This window comes from Eschrichtius robustus, chromosome 1, assembly GCF_028021215.1.
Source record: "Eschrichtius robustus isolate mEscRob2 chromosome 1, mEscRob2.pri, whole genome shotgun sequence".
Lineage (NCBI taxonomy): Eukaryota > Metazoa > Chordata > Mammalia > Artiodactyla > Eschrichtiidae > Eschrichtius > Eschrichtius robustus.
Window position 1 is genome coordinate 83,662,920 of NC_090824.1, and position 11,442 is coordinate 83,674,361.

Consider the following 11,442-nt stretch of genomic DNA (forward strand, 5'->3'; position numbering starts at 1 on the left):
GTGAATGCCATCCTTAGTTGTAACACTAGATTTCACAGAAAGACCTATATGGTCTTTGTATGAGAGAATAAGAGGTAACTGCCTGTTTTCCCTGATAGGAACATAGGGACAGGCCTGAGTTAGGATCCCTTCTCATCTGTGTTACTCTGAGCAAGAATAAATTTCTTCAGCTGTTAAATGTAGAAAATAAAACCTACCCTAATATGTGTACCTTAAAAAACAAATCTGGAAGGTTATACAACACACGGGTAACAGTGGTTATCTTAAGGAGGTGATTTTATTTGTCTTTTACCTTAGATAGATTTAAACATTTTTTTAAACAAGAAAAAATGTAACAACCTTGTAGGACTATTTAAGTTTTGACTGTTCTCAAAAAAATTTTTTATCAATAGAGACCCTTTTTGAAAAGGCATCTTATGTGAAACTTCGTTACATAAATATATGTATGCGGAGCTACTATGCTGACAAAGCCCCATGCCCTGGCCTTGTCTTCCTTCTTCGGGTAACCCCTCAGGCATCTCCATGAAGCTCTGAGCTCCATGGAATAGTGACAGAAACCCACTTTGATATGGGTTATTGGAGACCATGAAAGTAAAGGACCTTGAACAATGCCAGCCATGTAATATTTACTCAAGTAATGCTAACTATTAATGTTATTATTGTCACCAGTTGTTTTTAGACTTCATTCTGGGAGAATGTAGTATAATTTACAAAAGGAGAAATGAGATAACACGTCCTTTCCTAGAAGAGCATTTACCAATTCCCAGTCTGTGGTGCTTAACTGGTGAGTCCATTTTGCTGGTCCAGACTTTGTGCTGAGCCTACTGGCCGGTCAGCCAGTGTTGTTGGCTCAGGATTACATAGTTGTACTTTTTCCAGTCTAAGCCATGCAGATAAAACAGTATGGGGGCAGCTGAAGTGTAGGCAGCCCAGGGGTGTGGAGCTTGCTGATATCTCTTCTTTCCACTGGGGCTTCCTGATTGCCTCCCTTAAAAGCTTAGCCTTGCCCTGTGTCTCAAGATCATGCTCGACCTTTAGCATAAGAAAGAAGAAGGTCTCGTTTACCATTTGGTGATTCAGCATTGATATTCTGACTTATCATTGATATTCTTGAAACGTCTCCCTCAATTCTGAAAACCAGGACTCCTACTGTGCGCTGGAGCTGACTTGTATTGGCTCATGGAAATCAGTTTTTCATTTTTGAGGAATTATGCAAGCTGGCAGTTGTTGCATAGTAGCTTGAAATCAGCCATGTTGGGAGTATTTACACTACAGAAATTGGCAAACTCTAAAAAAACAGACCTTTCCCCTGAAGAGTTATTGGAACATCTACCAGAATATCACTGGTTTAGGCCACCAACTCATGCTCTGTTTCTCATAACTGGATTTTTATTCTTTCCTAGACCAAATTTCCACCTTCACATCACGAAAAGATTTGGATCCTTTATTCTTGTCAGACTTGACTCCAATGGCAGGAGTTTGATCTTATATCCCAGCTCTAAGCTGGGACCCTGCTCTCCATTATCTGCTCACAGATCTCTCCCAAGGCCTGCCTAACTAAGATTTATGAATATATCACCATTGCAGTAGTCCCCCCTTATTTGCAGTTTTACTTTCTGTGGTTTCAGTTACCCACGGTCAACCACAGTCCAAAAATATTAAATAGAAAAATCCAGAAATAAACAATTGATAAATTTTAAATTGCACGCCATTCTGAGTTGCATGATGAAATCTTTCACTGTCCTACTCTGTCCTGTCTGGGAGGTCAATCATCCCTGTTACCCACCATTGGTCACTTAGCCATCTAAGCTATCAGATCTACTATTGCAGTATCCTAGTGCTTGTGTTCAAGTAACCCCTATTTGTACTTAGTAATGGCCCCAAAGTGCAAGAGTAGTGATGCTGGCAATTCCACTATTCTCTTACTGTGCCTAATTTATAAATTAAACTTTAGCATAGGTATGTATGTATAGGATAAAACATAGTACATAGAGGATTTGATACTATCTGCGTTGCAGGCATCAATAAGGGATCTTGGAACGTATCCCCCATGGATAAGGGGGGACTACTGTACCTAGATTTTCTTGTCTCACTGGTATGGGTCTTGAACTACCATTCTGCATTCCCTATTATGTGGTAATAGAGCCCTTAGTGCTTGTCCTAATATCCTTTTATTAACTTCCTCTTTAATTGATATGTTTTATCTCATAGTCTGCAATTCCTTCCAGTCTGTGTTTCCAGGTCTGCTTTGTCATAGTCTGTCTCAATTAACTGAAATAACTCAGTAGTCTTTCTGTAGAATTTTTTTAAAGTTTTGAATATACTCCTCCTAGGAATCTTTTTCCATATTGTTAGCCTCTAAATTATTTAAATGTAATTTGTTAGTGGTTTTAATTTTAAAACCTAATTTAACATTTTAATAAATAATAACATTTAATACCCATAATGAGGGTTCACCATATATAGTATTTAATTTCTTAACACAGCACCTATATCTTCTCATAAAATAACTAACATTAATGGTTGCTGTCCGTGTCCCAGACACTGCTCTGAGTGCTTTGCATGTATTAATTCACTTAGTCCTACAGAATTCCTGTGAGACATGTACTATTATCATCTTCATTTTACAAATGAGGGAATTGAGATAAAGAGAGGCTGTGTAGCTAATAAATGGCAGGGTGATGGTTTGAACCAGAACCATCTGTCTCCAGAGCCATGCTTTTAACCATTCTACTATCCTGACTCTTCCTAAAATGAAGCGCAAAGCTATTGCTTTTGAGAAACTCCATATTCTTTTATTGTTAATGTTGTCAGTTCACCCCAGGAAGGGGAGAAATGAGAAAGGTATAACCCAACAAGAGATTGTCAGACTGAAAATTCCCTTATATCCAAGGAGAGTGGGGAAATGACTTAATAGAGGGACCATTGAACTACATAGACTCACAAGCTAAGAAATATACTACCTCACTCTCTGTTCCTTCATTTTAGTTTTTTCTCCAGTTATAACAATATTCAGTAATGTGGCCCACTATAGCAGATGCAGAAACTTGCTGAAGGAGTGGTATGCTGACTTAAGGAAAATATCTAACAAAATTCAATATAAAATGCATGTACATAAACGTGTTAAAGTTTATTTTATTTGAGCATAAAATTAAATATATAATATAAAAATCTGTGTTCATTATAATGTTCATACTGTCTGGTAAAACTGAGGTTCTGGAGTATCATTAAAGCTAGGATAATTCTGAAAATTTTTCTGTAATGATATTTTTGCCATTTACCCTCAGAAAAATAACACCAAATTATATCTATCCAGGCCATGACATTAGGCATATTGAGTAGGAAATAATGAAACTGAATTGTAGCAAGACAAGGATGAAGAGGCAATAATTTTTGATCCAAGAGCATTTTCTGGAAAGTTCACAGGAGAAAGTAAAATCTAGCAGATTGAAAGGCCTCAGGAATCATCTGCATTAAAAAAAATTCTCCAGATGATTCTTATGAACCTCATAGTTTAAGAACTACTCTTCAGCAGGTCAAGCTAGTAGTCTAGCAAAGAACTGAGTAGTTCACTGAATATTCCTAATTGCAATTCTTAGTCTCACTCACAGGGTGAGACTCTCAGGATAGAACCTAGAAAAGCAGAAATGGGCGGATAGTAAAGGAACATTTGTAAATGTCAATCCATGTGTAGGGGTTGTATCCTCCTTTGGGCTCTCATCACAGCTGCTTATCAATGGAGTTCATGGAGAAAAATGTGTGGAAAACATGGAAACACATTAGGCAACTGGAGTCCCTAAAATGTGATTTCCACTTTGGAGTCTAAGCAGGAGACAGACCCAGCAGTGAGCCTGGGCTCAGTTTACCATGTTAACCCATTTTCTTACATCTTATTGCCAGAAGAATAGTGGAGGAGAGTTTGTTGTTTCTTTTACTGCATATTGTCAGTGGGAGAAATGGTTGATCCTCTTGGGGATATGCTTAGATTTACTCTGTCAAGTCCAACAGATACTGTTATCATCAATTTCATCAATTTCTAGTTGAAGAAACTGAGACAGATAACGTAAATGCTATGAATATATAGCTAATATATAGTGGATTTGAACTACAGACCAGGTACATGGTTCCTAGTGTTTGAATACTGCCTTCAGCCCATGTTTGTCAAATTTTTACAGAAAATATTTTGTAGAAAATATTTGTCTATGATACTCATGCTTAATTAATATCTGTTGAATTGAATGAGAATGAGGGAAAGACCCTGGCAAGCATTTGTAGCAGAGGCAAATCTTTTGTGCTTTTCCTTTCTTTCTTCAGTTGGCACTTCCTCTCCCTTCATTGCTCTCCGATCTGGTGCCTGAGCCCACTGCTTGTTTCCTACATGCACAATGTCTTCTGCTTTGGTTTTCTACCTGTTCCACTCAGCACCCACAACACCTACTCCCCCATTTGTGCTTTGACTTTCTCTCCTCTTCACAAGATAATGTACTCTTCCTCTGTCCAGGACCCTCAAGACACAAAATTCTGCTGTGTGATGGTCAGATAAACTGTTCCTTGCTGCTCTCTATAAGGTATCAAGTAATATCTAATCCAAGTTAAATTAAGCATTTCCTTAAGTAAGTACTTCCAGGGCTATAGAAATACTTGATAGGAGTTCCATTTTCAGTCAGGGATGCTTTGGTATGTTTAAACCCAATAGGCAGAGGCTTAATTCACTTATATATAAGGCCAGCCCTGAACATTGGAATTTATTTAAATACCCTCCAGAGACACTCAAGTCTTTAATGCTGCACACATAGAGATTCAAACCAAGCACACACACTGACATTTTCCTGCCCCTGCTTCCCTAGATGCTCACAATATTTAAGGCCGAGCTGATGTTGGGAACTCCCATGAGAATGGAGCTGCTCCTCTGTGAGTTTGCCTAATGGGGCAACTGGCATTTGTTAGTCTGCCAGAGGAGTGCTGAATGCAATGACTGCAAAGTCTCCAGGGGTTTCAGTTAGCTTGGAGCCCAATACAGCAGGCTGTTCAGACTAGATCCAAACCACCTAAGAAATCAAGTATGAGGAAGACTGGTCTCTCTTTTTTCTCTCTCATTTCTCAGCTGCAAATTGCTATCTGCTTTGCAAGAGGCATTAAACAATGAAGAATAACTGATGCCACTCATATTTTAGTATCAACAAGACATTTTTGCATGCATATTCTCCTTTGATCCTCACAAGTACTATTTTTCTTTTTTTAGATCTGGGATTATGATGAGGCTGTAGATTTGGGATTTTTCTAGGTCTTTTTCAAGGCCACCTAGCCGCAGGTGTGACAGATTTATTCATTAAGATTTTAATTTGCAATTTGTTCTCAATTTTTCCAACCTCATCTTGAAATGGTAACCTGGCCTTTTTGTTCTTGAGCCCTTTGTGATGGGGTCAACATCAAAGTAACCCACCTTTGTTTTCTAACCTGGACTCTTTGAGGGGGTTATTCCAGGGAAATGGAGAGCAGTCAGAGCATTGTAGGGGAGGGGAATGTTTGCTGCAGTGAGCATGAAGGGAAAGGAAGACTTTCCCAAAGGAGAAGCAGCAGCGATCTGAGATACCTTGGAATTGGTGCTTTCACTTCTTCACAGAGCCTTGGAGTGGAAGCAGGACATCAGGAGGAAATGACTGTGATTCACCTAAGGAGGCTGGACCATAGGTAACAAGGTTCCCAGGCTCCACAAAGATATCCTGCCCAAGAAGGTGGGCACATGCCTGCCTCTTAGGGACCAACATGGGCTTGGACAAAAACCGTGTCAGGGGTGATCAGAGACCAGAGAGGCCACCATAAATTTCTGCTTTACATAATATTCTGAAACACTGATGTCATCCTGGACTGGGGAGAGATACACTCTAACAACTGGGATTAGATTTGAAGGGACAGGATTACTGACATTTGATCAGGTTTAAAAGCCTGAGTTTGTTAGGTAAAATTTAAGCCTATTAAGTTGGAGAGTTCAGAATAGCAAATTTCGTTGTCTTTCCACAGCGCTTACTGCTCACAAAATTTACATTTAGGTGGATCTCAGTGGGGGAAGATCTAGTCATGCCATTGTTATGTATGCTTGTGGCAAAAGAGAAATCCAGCCCCTGTCCGTTATCGGATTTTTCCAATATTAATTCTGTGGCCATGAACCACATTATATTACTGGATAACTTGATCTGTCAGCTAGTATCAGGAGTCTAGGATGCCCATTTGGGCAAGACTAGAGGCACAAATTCGTCTCATGAAATAAGCTGATCGCTTTCTTTGGTGGGAGTAATGACTTATAAAACACACTGGAGGAGACTGGAGAGATTGCTTAAAAATCAAATCGCTTATTAGATTTTCCAGCTCCTTGAACAACTTCTAATATTTTCTAGACAGAGCCATTTACATATACGCTCTGCCTTTGGATGGTAAAACATAACAATTTTATTGTTATGTTGCTTCATAGCAGAAAAAATTTTATGATTCTGTGTTTCATTAAAAATCTTTGATCCCCAACTTAAATTGAGCTGAAGCTAAGAACTAGCTTACATATTTACATATGGTATTTGGTCATTACACTAAAAAACAAAACAAAAACAAAAGCAGGGAGGTTAAACAGAAAATCTCTCTGTCATGCTAATCTCTCATCTCCTCCTTCTCTTCCTCCTTGTCTTCTCTCTTCAATATACAGACCTCAGAGAAACACTACAGAACCACAAATTACTGTGGGGTGCAACTCCTACTTAATAACGACATCCCGTAAGTTAGCAAAAATCTGCCAACATCTGCAAGCTCCTCTACAGAGTTGTGAGCCAAAGTTAAAAATCATGTGTGACAGTGCTGTGGAAAATACAATTGATTCCAGTCTGATTGTGTCAGTTCCAAACAGAGACAATATTGATGATGCTGAACAGTAATCTTATTGGGCTTGGACCCAATTGAACATTGGTCTTTGTCAACTCATTATTCCACTATCAGAGGGATCTCCGCGGATTGATCTTGCCAGCACTTCTTGACGTGTCTCACAAATCACTGTTCTCCTGTTGGCAGGCAGATTTGAGTATTGCACAGTAATTGCTGGGCTTTTTCCCCTCTTTCCCCACCTCACTCCCTGCTAGGAGACAGCAACTACACATTACAAGTCATTGTCACATGAAAGACCAAAAAGTACTAACAAGATAGAGTAGGTAGGTGTGCAGTCCTGGTGATGCCAAGAGCTATAATGCCAAGAGCCATACCACGGATATTTTTTGATTGGCAAAATAAAGTATTAAATCCTCTTTTTTCCCCTTTAGACTGTTAATTAGAGAGATCCCTGAACTTTTCGGAAGACTGCAGCATTGCCTGTAGGAAAGTTCAGCTCTGTAGTCCAAGGGTCTAGTTTGGGTGATTAATGTTGTCACTGCATTTTTAGCAAGTTTGAAAAGTGTATTGTCTCATAAGTAGTGGTGGGTAGGAAGAATAAGGCAATGAGCATAACATTTTGTACAAGTGACCCAATTTGACATTCCCCTCTATACATAAAAGCCTTCAAAAATCAAAGTTATTAATCTAGTTAATAAGATACCAAAATATAAATGGATTTCTGGTGTTTCCAGGTGGACTGGTCAGGATAAAGTCAGGCCTTTGTAATGGTGCCACAGTTAGTTTTCTTCTTGGATCAAAGCCTCTGACAATAGTGTATCCATGTATTTGTTGGATAATCTAGCTAATTGGAGGGGAGCACCACCAAGGATGATCTAGGATCACATAGTTTTAGAATGTGTATTTGACATCACATATGTCCTCAATCATAAGGATTTGTCTGATGTTCTGGGAATTCATAACACTTTGAATCAGTGATAGAAATTTAAATTCCAAACTTTTAAGCAATAATGATTGCTTAAAGGGCCCATAACCCTATATCTTTTGTAGTTTAAACAGCAAGAAATGCTTATGTGGTGTTTACACATATGAGAGATGAACACTGAGGCTGCTGGCTGAGATTGCTTCTTTTCTTCTGACTCCCTTTAGCTTTTACACTTTCTCCACTCAGACCTGTATCTTATGAAGAGTTACCAAAAGAGAGATCTTCTGTGAGCTTACTGCAAGTTAAAACTGGTTGTAATAAAATTTTTGTATACAGTATTTTGGAGGTTCCTGATAATGATGCCTGTGGAATTAGCAGAATCCTCATTGTGACTTCTTCCTTGCTGTCTGTCATTTCTGGAGTCAATAGTATTCTTTTGGCAGGAGCCATTCCTATACGATAAACTCCATCACAAAGCTGTTTGGTGATGCACTGTCATTGGTTAGAGAAGCTGAAGGTTGTGCTTGCACTCTACTCCTTGCATAGAATTGTTGTCTGCTTCCTACTCTGTGCCAAAAACTATAGTCAACTGAGAGTTCATATGATGGATCAGCCTAATAAAACTTGATTTTTCTTTACTGACTTCACTGTATTTACTTTTCACACCTCTCCTGGGTTGGAGAAGGTAATTGAGTGTTGGGATTTGAAGTCCTCCTGCTGGGGTGGCAGGCTGCATAGGGAGGTAAAAATAAGCAAAAGATAGTTAATTGGGTCCACGTATCAAGCTTAGTTATTCCAGCCGAACATGAAAGCAAGAATTACACCAGAGGACTGACAGTGCAGATAATGGAGTGTTGACTGTTTAGAATCCATTTGACACCACAATCAGAGGGTCACCAGAGGTGAGAGTGAGGGCAAAGTTGCACTCTTCCTCACCCTCCTTCAACGACATTTTTAACAGCACAACTTGATCACCCTGGTCAGCCTTGAAGATATGCCGAGATGAGGGAATATCTCAAGGGTTTCTCTTTATCTTGGTTTTAGGTGAGAATATTGATGCTCCTGAGCTGATTGGATATGTGAAGAGCACCTAATTGAGAAACTGCGTCTTATTTTTTTACTACTGATGCATCATAAAAGAACAAAATACCTTTTTCTCTCCAACTTCAAGAATTGGAAGACTTCACCACATCAAGAAAGTTTGGTCACTGTAAACAGCAATCACTATAATTATTGGAATATACTGATAGTAGTCTTTAGTGGTTTGAATGCTTAAGAAATCATCATGTATCATCACTAAAAGAAAATCAGAGAGCAAGTAAGATTTAACCAAATGACAGCCACAAAAAGTCCATGCCTAAAATACTATTTCCTTTTTGCCTATTTTTTCATTTTATTTACATATTTGAGGGGTTGAATTTTATTGTTTGTTTCTGGCAATTTCTCATGCCTTCTTTGGGACATCTACTTTAAGTGGATAATAGATATTTATACAGAATTCTTGACTATGAGAAAATCCAGGATTAGAGGAAATCAGGGGAGGGGTCTTGGCATGATTCTCTTAAGCACGTATTGATGCTTTCATGACCACCTATGTAGTTGAGGATGTAGAATGACTTAGCAGTTGCTTGTGGCCTTCAAGTTCTAAGACATAAGATAAAATAAAACTTCTAATGTTTAGAAAATGTAATGCTGGCTTTCATCTTATTCCAAGATGCCATTTTAAATGGGAAACTAAAGGACAGCACAAAGATTCTATAGTTCTCAAAACACCCAATCCAGAAAGCCTTGTTAAATACATTTCTTGAACCCCTCCGAGTGAGTCCCTCAGTACCTTCCTTTCAGATCAGAGATGTCCTATTAGCGGCTTGGCCTGAATACCAAAAACGCATAAGATTCTTGATTTGAGGCCTACATTTCTTGTGTTAGGAACCAATACTAACTTCATGGGTATGTGACCTGTGCAGTTAGGGCTCCGTGCTTGCTTCATGCTCTGCTGCTGCCATCTTGAGTTTCTTAATAATATTTGAACAAAGAGCCTCACATTTTCCTTTTGCACTGGTCCCTACTCATTATGTGGTCAGTCCTGTCAGGAACCTCTGATTTGCTCTCATACTAAGTTGCTTTCTTTCTTCTTCCATCCCTTATGAGCAGAAGGAATGTAGAGATCTGTAGGCAGAGATACATAAGGGAGTTGTTTGGCCTTTAAGCATGTCTCATGTCCAGCTGTCCAGACTTTCATCCAGGGAAGACCCAGCATCATGTTCCAGGTCATACACACGGCCATCACAGGACTCATCAAAATCCCTTCCCAGTGCTCTTGGTAATACTCTTCCAATGGGACCAGTCAACTTTTTATCCTTTAAAGTAACAACAAGTGCATTTTATTTTAAATTAGATTTCCCATAAACATTAAAGTGACTTACAAAATAAAAATAGTACCCCTTCCCGTTTGAAAACTATAAATCAAATAAATCTGAAGTCTCAAAATAATATTCCTCAGATAAAGATAAGAAGAACACTGCCAGAGCAAATAGTCACCCTCCACAAAAAATGCCCATTCTAATTTCTAAATCTTGCCTACCATTGTACCATTTGCAGATGTTTAATGAAAATTATTTTATCGCTCGTAATATTTGGCATCATGACTGTCAAAACTTAATTTCGTAAGAAATACACCCAGGATTTTTTTTTATAGCATTGTCAGTCCATAAGATGGGACTTCAGACCTGGCTTTGTCAAATGAGTTGTCCTTTGGAATTCTCTCTAGCACTTCTATCTGTGGTATTGTGCCCAGCTCACTGCAGAGGCTCCCAACAATTACTGTTCCCACTTTGTAAATATTTGCATGATTAATTTTTCCTCATGTGTGTATTTCTAACCATGAATACAAACAGCTTTTCATTTCAAATAAGCGAGCAGGCACCCTGAGGGGCAAGATCATACATTTTTATGAAGTTGCTGCTGTGGAAATTTATAATTTTTGCAGAAAATTTCACTTTTTTCTGCGGCAAAATGAAAATTTAATCCCTGTGAAAATGAATTTTCATTTTAATAAAGTGACAACAATAATAAAACATGTAGATTCTTATAATTTTTAGGGGGAGCGGCAGTACTCTGTTCTCTTTGCATTTACATAGCACCTTTCCCAACAGTAGTGGGTACTTACAATTTTGAGGATTGTGTGTGCCTCTATTCCCATAAGAAAGAACTCTTGGGGAGCTTCACAAGTTATGAACATAATAAACCAAGGAAATAAAACCTAGGTTATTAAACACTTTGAGAAAATTTCTCTGATGTGAGGAGTCAATGCCAGAAATTTCTGTGATCATGGGGAAATCATTAAGACATGGAAAGCATTGAGAACAAGAGAAATTTCCCCTTACAAAGTTCTAGTAAAATAAATGTGTCATTTACTTTGATTTTATATTTTGAGTGATCAAGACAATTTAAGGGTCTGTGACTTTTTAATCCAAGAGTCTTTGACCACTTAATTCACGTTAGGAGTTTTAGGTGACTAGTCTAAATGTTTGTCTGACGGCAAGGCATTGTTTCCCAAGGTTAGTTCTCACATAATCACCTTTGGGTGGTACATGAGATGACCTTAGGTGCTACAGTAATGAGCACTTTTTGTTTTAACTATGTAGATA

General features: G+C 38.5%; 1 long non-coding RNA gene across 1 annotated transcript in view; it reads left to right on the forward strand.

Annotated features, from left to right (window-relative positions):
• The window catches only part of LOC137767672 (uncharacterized), a 346,176-nt gene extending 337,137 nt beyond the window's left edge, over nt 1-9,039 (forward strand). Inside the window, exon 5 of the long non-coding RNA XR_011074556.1 lies at nt 8,837-9,039. This is a non-coding gene — a long non-coding RNA (uncharacterized lncRNA). The remainder of the gene's footprint in view (nt 1-8,836) is intronic.
• Nucleotides 9,040-11,442: the final 2,403 nt, after the last annotated feature.